The 11,355-nt window shown below is 38.1% G+C and overlaps 1 long non-coding RNA gene across 1 annotated transcript; it reads right to left on the reverse strand.

Annotated features, from left to right (window-relative positions):
* Nucleotides 1–5,098: 5,098 nt before the first annotated feature.
* On the reverse strand, nt 5,099–7,261 carry LOC116997551. The gene is made up of 2 exons (XR_004418203.2): nt 6,993–7,261; nt 5,099–5,477 (listed from the first exon to the last, which is right to left on the reverse strand). It is a non-coding gene; the product is annotated as an uncharacterized LOC116997551 (long non-coding RNA).
* Between the last annotated feature and the right edge of the window lie 4,094 nt (nt 7,262–11,355).

Genomic DNA, 11,355 nt, shown 5'->3' on the forward strand with positions numbered 1-11,355 from the left:
GAATTTAGTGATTAATCCATTAGACTATACATGCTCCCCTTTCAAAGTTTGTTAATTTTGTTTCCTCCTTGTCAGTTTTAATTTGTCACTAAAACCAGAATGAAATAATTGTGTCAATGTCTGAGTTCTGTTTCATAGTCAAGGTTTTAGTGCAGGTGTAAAATTGACTTTTTGATTCTACTGACACTTAAGTGATTAAGTGATTATGAAGTAACACGTGTTGAGTCAAGATTCCTGACATGTCAAATTAAATCAAAATTAGTTCAATGACAGTCTAGTGCTTATGCACACTCGTAACATATATTGTAAAATAGCTATAAAGTTACTACATGCAAGATATTACAATGAAAAGTACAGTAATTTCACAAATACAAGCCGCATGGACTATAAGCCGCATCTCCGGGTGTTGGCAAACATTTCGTTGTTTGTCCATAAATAAGCCGCACCTGAGTATAAGCCGCTCTGTCGTTCGCAGCAAGGACCCGCGTGCAACAAAGTTGCCAAATAGTAACAGAACCGCGGCGTGGCGAGGGATTTACTGGCTCAGCTATGGCTGTGCCGGCTTGGCCCGCACCAGGGGGCCCAGCTTGGTGGGGCCGCTCAGCGGGGCTGCTCGGGGCTGGCCGCCGCCTCTGGGCTCGCTCGCCCCGGCCCGGTGCTGCCCAGCGGTGGCAGGCGGGGACGGAGCACCCCCTGCTCCCGCTGCGGCGGCGGAGGGCGGGGGCGGAGCCTGCCTGCTCCTGCCGCGGCAGGCAGGGACAGGAGCCCCCTGCTTACCCCATGGGCCGTGGGGATGGCATCACAGAGCCCCTGCCTCCTCCCCGAGCCGTGGGGATGTCAGCACAGAGCCCCCCACCTCTCCCCCACCTGAAGGAGGGAACTCCCCTGCCTCCCTCCCCCTCCTGCACTGCCGGCGTTGAGCCGGCCCCACCCGCCGCGCAACACAGTAACCAATTTGTAAAATCGCGAAATCCTGGCTTTTACTGGCAGGTGTTCGGCTCGGCACCCTGGTTGGCACTTCTGGGGTTGTAAATGTCAGAAAATTATTCACATATTAGCCGCTCCTGAGTATAAGCCGCATTTCCGGTGTGGGAGCAAAATTTTAGTCAAAATGGTGCGGCTTGTATTCGTGAAATTACTGTAATCATTGTCTTTGGGAACCAACAGAAAGGAATTATAAACAGTGAAATTATTTAGACTCACACTCTGAAATATCTTTTCCTTCTGGTAAGTCGCTACCTCATTTAAAACAGGACTTTATAAAGCACCTGTCTGTCACATCAATATTCTATGCAATGATTAGGCACCAACAATATCAAAGTCATTCTAACCTTTCAGAACTCTCTTTGGCTAGTTTCCCACATTAGTCATAAAACCAGTACAAAGTCTACCTCCATTCAGCCTTTTACAGCTATTAAAAAAATTGGAACATGTTATTCACAGTCTGAGATCCTTACAGAGGAGAGAGAGTGCAGGCAGGAACATTCTCCAGGCTTTTGTGAAGAGTCATCACATTGAATTCCAAGGCTACTCCATACGCACAAGTAAAATGCCATCTTTATTTCAGAGGACAGCTATGTAAACAAAAAGATCATGTATTTATGGGAGACTCAGAAAATATAAATAACAGGGTTGTGATACCAAAATCTACTGTTGTAAGTCTTACTGCTGCAGACAGGGGCAGATTTTGAAATTTATGTAACCATGAAGACAAGATGAATAAATTCTAAAAGACCTTCTATTGAGATATTTAATCTTGACAGGAAACAGTGGGTACTAATTCTTACTTGTTTTAGAGATTTTATTAATTTTATCAGGAATTTGTATACATGAAAAAACAACATTGGCATTAATAGACTTCCTTTTACAGATATGAGTTTGTCATAGAATTAAGAGCTATTGAAATAAAACCTTAATTTCTAATATATAAGTGATTTTAAGATTAATTAAAAATCCAGCAAAGTTGTGATAAAATTTCCAATGTATTCAATAAAATCAAAGCTGAATAAACAAATCAAAATGCAGTGTTTTGCCTAAAAGAGACAACAGAAATCTTAATGATTGAGATTATTTGCCTTCCTTATGAGCTGTACAAATCAAGTTAAATGTAGTGTTCTTGTTATATTAAGCTCTCTGTGCCCACTTTAATTCTCTGTGTATGCTGTGTGACAATGCTGTTTAGCGACAAAATACTGCCACATAGCATCACATTTCAGCATCTGACACACCACATGCTGGCTAAAATATTCTGCACTTATTTGTCAGTTGGTGCTTTACTACTGAATTCACCAGAAAGCAATACAAGTAAAGAAAAATAGGTGTCTAACTTCAGCCACAGATTTTCTTACTGCTTTGGTGATCATAGAAAATTCAATTGCTGAACACAGCAAAAAGAAATAAGACTTTATATAAAACTAGGTCAATATCAAATCCAGTAAAAAAAAAAAAGTAGGGAGACCCAGGCACAAAAACCTGAAGTGACTGGTTCCAAGTTATTCAGGCAACTCACAGAAAAGAAACAAATAGAGGAACACATACTTGTTAAGTGTCAGGTCAGCAGCTTCAAAAGCCAAGCCTTTGCCATGCTGAAGGCAAAAAAAAATCGCCAGTTGTTTGAGAAGTTAAAATATACGGTGGTTCAAGCATTCTGAAACAGAGACTAAAAGATGCTTCTTCCAATCTTCTGAACTCTGTTCCCTTCCCATTACACACACAACCAAGAATTCTAGATGTATCTAAGGTACATAAGAAATTAAAATGAGATGAAATTCATGTGTTGGTATCAATCAATCATTTGTGTCATTAGAAAGTCCAGATACAACAGAAATAAAACTTTGAAAGGAAAACATATTTTCAAGGGAAAATGTATTTATCTCATTTTCTTTCAGAAAGTTTTGCATAGGCACACAATAAATACTATTATATTAAAAAAGCATGTACTTCAATGAGGATGGCTCGGACCAAGCATCCTTTCTTCTATAGTTTGTATTATCTGTCAGTGCCCATGAGGAATGGATTTTTTTCACCTGTTTTACTGTAGTCTTTATAGATGAATGTAGATTACATAGGATAGGAACATAGGTTACATTTCTGTGCCACGGGTAGTAATAATATATAGGTTAAATGACTACAATGAACTGTAATAAAGTGCAGAATGACAAAAGAGCACTAAAAAACCCTCAGCAGTAATCATGGGTTCCTCATTTTCTATTTCATTATTATGACCCATCAAACTAATTTTTGTAACCTACCTGTATTTCATTAATCACATTGTATGACTTTGTGGTTTGAGGTAAGATTTCCTCCTTCATGTACATGATCTCTTCACTGCATTCCAGAAGAATGAAACCCCAGAGTTCCAGGACTTCCCTATTTAATTTCTGAAAGCAGTGAATACTTACTATACCAGGGTTACCACAAGGTGTTGACTTCAGGTTTCTTTCTTTTGACCTTCCTTTGTCTTTGAATTTTTGTGTGGCTTGTGTGGCAAGTCTTCCTTATATGCACCAGCTGAGAATTTTCCTCTGTTTTAGTGAGCTCCTCAGCAGCTAAATTAAGGAATTCAAATTCACTTTGTTCAACTCAAGCTGTGTAAAAATGATATTTTGAGATGAGATTACATTTTAATCTTCATCTTGATGAAGTCAAGGCACTCATACAGAACTTATAGAAACTCTTTGCCTTACAGAGCTATTCAAAAATCATATGGTTTCTTTCTATTTTATGCAGTTTACAAAGCATAATTTAAATTTAGTAAAACAGCCCAGTTCATTTCTTAGAAGTAGGATAGCTCATCTGTAATCATCATTGTTCCCAAGACAGGATATCTTCAAATATACAGTTTTTAGAGACAGTTAAAAGCTGCTTCACAAATAACTTTTTTTGAAAGAAAGTGGCTCCAGCTTCATTGCAAAAGGGTTTCTTGCAGCTGGTCATGATATGTAAGTAGATGAAAAGAGTTTAATTAGAACCAAGGACCTCCACAGATCTCCATTTAAGAAAAAAATATAGTTTAGCATGTTGAACACAATATTGTAACACTGAGAATTTCTAGCTGGGTTGTATCAAAAAGGAAATGTTTAGCTTCCTTCTAATACATATTGAAAGAGGTTCTGTGGTACCTTCATCTTTGGACAGAAGCCCAGATTTTCTGAGGTTAATCAGGGAGAGACAGGTGTCAGTACAAACCTCATGGAACGTGATTCAGAGCTTTTCTTGTTTCTTTGCCTCCTAGAAAGCTTGTCAATATTCTTTCATAATCACTGAAGTTCAGGACGGAGCTCTGTGCAATTTGGTAAAATGAGTTTTACTTTTTTATTTGTATCAGTAGTAGACTCCTTCTTTTCTTAGACTTATGCCTGAGAATAACACCATCAAAAAAAAAAAAAAAATTAACAGTACCAGCTAAACTGCTGTATGCTCACTGATTATGAAGAATCCAGCCTAGTAGCATGAATTCAAACTCAATTATATTGTCCAATCACATACTAACATTGGACATCTCTGACCAGGCTCCTGTTAAGAAGAAACACAATCTTACAGGGCTGCAAAGTCTATGCTCTGGTCCAAAGCAGCACACTGAGTTCCTGACATCTGTGTAGGGTCAGAGCACAGATGTCAGTCCTCTCCACTTGGTAGAAACTTTATTTACATTCTCTAGAAAACACTGGGCTCATATGTGAGAACACAGCATTATTATGAGGGACATCACCACTGTCGGCTAATTAAACATCCTTCCAAAATAATAACATACAATATTTTAAATTCATTTTAATTAACATCTTGATCCACACATTTTATCCCAGTTGGATTTTATGGTATACTGTGCACATAAAAATTCAAATATAAAATTCATTACGGAATTTTCTTTTCATGTTCTGTGGCAAGTTGGTGCATAGAAATTAATGCTATACTGATCACACTAAAAATTTCTCCTATGTTATCAGTCCTTTTATTAAGCTTCCTTTAAGTATAGATACAATTAATGTGTATATACAGTGGAGTATTATATACTTTCTGCGTATATAATGATATACAATTGGCTGTTATAGATATAACTGCAATAGAACTCAGTCCAGAAAAAAAAACAAGACAAACATACTCAAATATTATTTTATTGCTACCAGTCTTCAGATTTCACTTTTCTGAGCAAATAGCTCTTCTCTAGAAGGTTTTTTTAAGTAAGTCTGGAAGAATAGGGAGCAATGGAATAGGTTACAGGGTGAGTTTCATTTTTATTTTATTTTGGTTTTTATCCAAATAAATGCTCTTGGAGTGCAGCCCAGTTGGAGCTCTGCAGCAGGATTTATAAAACTCTGACAATGCTGACTTCAAACAGGGTTTCTGCTTCTCATTTTTGCAGAGCTTGGGAGCAGATCTTCAGTTTGAACTGCAAATCCTGGAACCTTCAGCCCTCAGTTCAGCACCTCTGTGTGATAGAGCTGGTGTGTTCAGCTGAGCCTCCTGTCAGACAGAGCCTGAGAGGTTTCATAAGAAATATTTTGAACTGCCATTTACTTACAAATAGCCATTTCATCCTAAATATATCCTATTGCCTTTACTCAGAAAAGATAAAACAAAATTAAAGCATATTAAAACCTTTTGTGACTTCCTTCAAGTAGAAGTAAAATGATCTTTCTTCACTAGCTAAAGGGGGATTAAGATACAGCTACCCAACAGCACTTAACATTTGAATTAAAGCATTCATGCAAAGCTGTAATGCTCTCTAGCAAGTGTGTGATGGTTAATTTCTTTTACTTCTCCGGAATGTCCTGTGCCTTTTTGATGTTAATTCCCCCTTGTTCCCTCTTTACAAACCTCCTAAAAATTTTCATTATTTACCAAATTACTTAAATATGTAGTTAATTTAAAGCACATAAACATATCCATTGGCACTTCACTCGCCCTCTAAGGTAAACACATACTTTCTCAATTGTAGCCTAAAAATGAGTCTCTTATTCATATTCTATAAAGTGCTGATTACTCTGTTCTTCTTATGATCAAAAGACAAAAGACAAATAGTGAATCCTCAAAATTTCTTAGAAGGTTTCAGCATCTTGCAGGAACAATCTACCCTCTACCAGTTAGCAAAATCAAGATCTGATTTACATGTGTCTACCTGCCTTTGCAATTTGAGTAATTTTGTGATCACAAATCACTGACCTGAATTCATGTGCCTAAAGTGATTGTGAGCACAAATATTAGTTCTTATCTAATCACCCAAAGAGTATTTGCACCTGTTATGAATTATGCATGCAGGAATTCAGCTCAGTTATTTGTATATGCAAAGTTGAATACACAAAAAGCCCATTTCTTAAAATCTAGGACAAGATGTTAAACCCACTATATTTTTTACAACAAGTACCAGCTTAACAGAATATTGAATATTTTATGTCTGGGTAAGTGCATATGCTTAAAAGTGGTAAAATATGGATTAATACAAGATTGTTCACATAATAACAAAATAATGTTTATTGCTTGAATTCTGAACATTTTGAATGCATTTAGTAAACTTATTCAAGGAAGACAACAAACTGTCATTAGAGAGCATATTTTTTTATATTTTTCATGTAAATTACTGTGTTTAAAAATAGGACTTTTAAAATGCCATTTCAATCAAGATACAAGGAAAAGATTCAGAAATCTTTAAGAAAGCAAAATGGTGAAAAGAAATGGAAAACGCTCCTGAACTAAGACAACAAATATTTTCAAACGAAATAATATTTACTGAGATAAACTGAGGTCTTCTGTCTTGTTTCCATTGATCTGCCTGCTACTGCAAACAAACAGGTATAACTGTATGAAACTAGGAAATATTTTTTTTCCATAGTTTCTTTGGTAAGGATGACTGCTATTGAGGTAAGCCAGAAAAATGCCTATGAGCAGGTAAGACAAGGGAAAAGAATCCACTAAGAGTTCATGCTCTGACAGCTGAAGAGGAGAGATCAAGAGGGAAAAGGATTCTAACAAGCGGAGGAGGTGGAGAGACTTACCAGATATCCTACACAGCCCGTCACAAAGAAAGTTATTCTGAGAACAAAAAGACAAACAAACAACAACAAAAAAAAGCCTACGCAAACAGGGATTCCACGTTTCTTGAGCTGTGTAGTTTAATCTTTGGTGTTGTGTCTTTGCATCCTGACCAGCTCCCTGCTATAACTTTACAGCAAGAGCCTGCTAGTGTAAATCATGTGATGGGAATTTAGTAGTGAGAATCAATCTGGCCATTCAGTCTGTGTTGAAAGACTAAGTGAAAAACAGTCTCGAGATAACAACTACCTTCTTTATATTCATTATGGAAATAAGGTTTTGACTTCAGACATGAGAGGCATAGCTGAACAAACATGACCCAGATTCACACTTGTCTGTGCTATGAATTTTGTTTTCTTGTTGCACAGTGAGCAATCTAAGCTGTTTTAAAAGACCTACTTACAGTGACTCAAAAATATAGTTGAAAATATTCCAATAATATTTTCTTTCATTCCTTATAAACAAATTTCCACCAGAAAAAAAAAAAAATATTATCTTAAATTTTGAACCAGCATAGCCTTTAAAACTAAAATATGAAAAGGATTTATTTTCTTCATATCCTCCCAAACAGTTGTCTGTTTACTGTAAGGACATCTATAAATTTCAAGTCTAAACAGGAGAGGAAGAATTTAGTCTGTGCTATTTTAAGTTCAGAGAAATCTTTAGGCAAAGCAAAACATCTCAGTAATCACCACAGATGAAACAGAAGTGCTTCAAAGAAGTAAATTTGCAATTTTGAGTCTCTTTTTCGTTTAAGAAAATGTCCTGAAAGTCCTTGAATTCTGACAGTCTTGCATCAGCTAGCTGCCTGCAGCATTCCCCTGGGGCTGCTCTTCAGATGTTCTCAGGTTGGGATCTATAGTAACACTGCTTCATATCACAAGTGCAAACAGCTTTTCTTGCATATTTATCTCGTTGCTATCTTGGAAACTGTATGCACAGCACAATAGCTTTTCAAATATTGATGGAATATTCCATTGTTATCTCCCTTTCAGCTCTCCCTCAAAATGCAGTACAAACATTTTCAGCCTTTGCTTAATATGCTATATACCTGCTTCTTACTTTTCATTGCACACATTCCAAGTTGAAATAACAGTTACATTAAAAATAGCTGCATCAATAAATTCTCAAATCATCAAAAAGATTCCAACAGAATTTTTGAAAACAAGTGATTCCTTATTTCTGAATATATTATTATGACCTAACACAGATTTGCCAGGATGGACTCAACTGGAAATTCACCTCCCAAATCACTCAGCTGGCATATCACGTTTCTGCAGATTGCATGATCATGCTGTCTTTTCCCCCATATCCATTCGATTTAGAGACAGTGTGAAACACAGGATCCTGTAAGATAAAATTCTTTCTTTCCATGTCAATCAAGAGTTCAGTTAAGACCCCCAAACTTATGCATCTACTGTAATTTGGTATTATATAATATCTTCCTGTCCCTGTTGGTATTTGTTGCTCTTAAAGAGCACAGGCATGGGTATGAGTCCCAAAAGTACTGTGTTTACCACCTCTACGGAGAAATTAACATCTCAGGCTAGCTTGAATGACATGTGCTGACTCTGTTTGAACACCCGAATTTCCCTTAACAAGCTCAATCTCCCTTTATAATTAATGAGTATCAGATCAATTCAATAAAGAGTATGGAAAAATATTCACTTCACCCTCAGCAAAGGTGCTTTTATTGTGCAGCTGATTTTCTCTGGACACTCCATTGATCATATCAAATATAGTGCAAATTTAGACAGTGGCTTACTTGAAGATACTGACAACAAAGTACCAAATTTAAGAGTTTTATTTCTCAAGATAACCCCAAGTGCCTCAATTTCTATAAGCAAGGACATGCACTCTTGCTGTGAGGTGGAGATCTATGTCCTCACGTATAAAGTATGCAGGTGTCTAAGATGGATTCATGCCCATTGAAGAAGATAATCTACGAATCCATGCATACTTTGGTAAGAAAATTTTACCAATGTGCTTAACATGCACTTCTAGGTTTGTTTTTTTGCTTACTCCAAACTGCCAAAGGCTTGGACACATTTCAGGGCTAAGCTTGATTTATTAAATATTAAAATAAATATATAAAATTTTGAGGGACTGGTCTCCCTGCTACAAGAGGATAGTTCTCATTATTGGGCAGCAGGTTATTTAATCTATGCTTTCACAAATCATTCTGCATTAAGCCGCTGTCTTGGAAAGCAAAGAACTTTTAATTAGAACCTTCTTAAAACATGTAGGCATTTTCCTGATCATTGTCTTAAATAAATTCTCTCTATGAGTAGCTGCTCTTATGGAAGCAGCCCAGATGACTAAATAACTAAAGTTTTAGTAATCTGAGGCTGAGTGAGTGGTGTATTGCCCTGTCTGGCAGTAAATGGGGCTGCTGCCACTGCTGCTCCACCACAAGCAGGGAAGAACAGAAAGAGCAAGAAAACCCATGGGCCAAAATAAAAGCAGGGAAATCATGCATCAATTACTGTCACAAACAAAGCAGACTCAGCTCTGGGGAATCAAATTCAACTTAAAGTATTTAATTACAGATTTAGGTATTGGAAAATAATACAAGTATTTAGCCCTTAAAGAAGACATCTTTCCTCCCCCTTTCCCCAGCTCACCTTCCCTGCAGGCCTCTCCTCACCTGGCTGTTGCTGCAGATTATGCCACCTCTTTCTCTTTGGTGAGGTGACATGTGGGGCAGGGGGTTGGGCTAAGGGTGTAGAACTGTCTCCATATGTTCCTTGTTCCTTGCTTTGCTTCTGCTCCTTCCTTAATGCTTATTTCCTCCTTTCTGGTGCAAGTCCTCCATGGTTAACAGCGCCTCTGTAAGAATGTAAGCTCTGCCATGAAGAACCTCATATGTTCTCATATGATGCTTTTCTGCCAGTGTTTTGCTGTTCTTAAATATGTTGATCCAGACACACCTCCCACTAGACAGAGGGGTTCAGCTGTGCCCTGCCGTGGCTGGGCTGGCACCATCTGGAGCTGGCTGTGTCTGGCATGGAACTGCTCCAGTCTCCTTCCAAAGGCTGCCCAACAACTCACACTACCTTCAGCCTGCCCTTTACACGCAGTGCAGAGAGATGCGTCCCCTCTGAAACAACTTACCCAGTCTGTAGAGGTGAATCTGCAGTATGTCGCCATCCATATGGTAAAAGGGCCAGCAACCCTTTGTTCCCTGGTGCCTTTGATGCTCTGAGGTGGTGAGTGGTGCCAGGCTGCCCATCATCCACTCAGGGAGCAGCCAGCTCAGACCATCGGCTTAATCGCTCGTAGCAAAAAGTGTCTGGTAAATCTCAGGACAAAGCACAGTGTGAGCTGCTACCACAATAGCTACAAGCATTTTTTTCCTAGTGTTCAACTTCTCATCTGGCCTTGTTTATATATCTGTTTTCAATTTTAAAACAAATACCTTGTTTAGCAAGACTCCCCTGAAGTGGTTGCAGAGCTTTTACTGAGAAGCCTTGAATGAGAGCTCCCACTGTGTCACCTTGTGTACCGTGGTAGCAATAATTTCAAAGGATTTCAACAAACTAGTCATGCATGATCTTGATCCTTTCCTGAACCATACTGACAACCCATACTCAGATTGTATTTTTCTCATGAGTCTCTCCCACTTTGATCTCAGAGTTTTAAAAATTTTCTGAGCTGATGTTAAACTGCATTCTTTATAATTCCCTTATGTCTGTCCTTGTATGTCTTCTAGCCAGTTTAGCACCAGCCAATTAATCTGGAACTGCTATTATGTTCTACATATAGGCCATGCTCAAATGCTTCCCTTAGTGTTGTTGTACTGTAGGCCTTGGGATTTTGGGATTTTTGAGATTTTCCTCATCTGCAGGTAGGCATTTACTCTGGAGCTACAGAGCTGCATTGACTGCAAGCAGATACCTGGAAAATTAGAAGCAAGTCCAATAGATGTGCATTTTAGGTAGAGCAGAAAGAAAACTTACAGTATTCAACTTTCTCCAATTCTTGCTGCATTCATTAGAGGGGTGGCCAGAAAGCTCCCCACACACCCCTGCTATTATCTAAGAGTCAATACAGCAGAGCACCACTGTGGATGCTTTCTTATGTTTCTCAGATTGCTGGGCAGAAATACAGGAGAAGTACTTGGCAATTATCAGTAATCAATGAAATTTCTGCCTTTAGAAATTCCATAGGTTGGATATATGGATCCATCTACCAACTTCCTCTGCAATTTGTTCTGACGTTTACCAGATGAACAAAAGAAATGTGTACATAGTATATACAATGGTTTGAATACCTTGAGGAGGTTGAAAATTCATAAACATATCAATATAATTTTAGATTTTGTGA

The sequence above is a fragment of the Catharus ustulatus genome, chromosome 1 (genome assembly GCF_009819885.2).
Source record: "Catharus ustulatus isolate bCatUst1 chromosome 1, bCatUst1.pri.v2, whole genome shotgun sequence".
Classification (NCBI taxonomy): domain Eukaryota; kingdom Metazoa; phylum Chordata; class Aves; order Passeriformes; family Turdidae; genus Catharus; species Catharus ustulatus.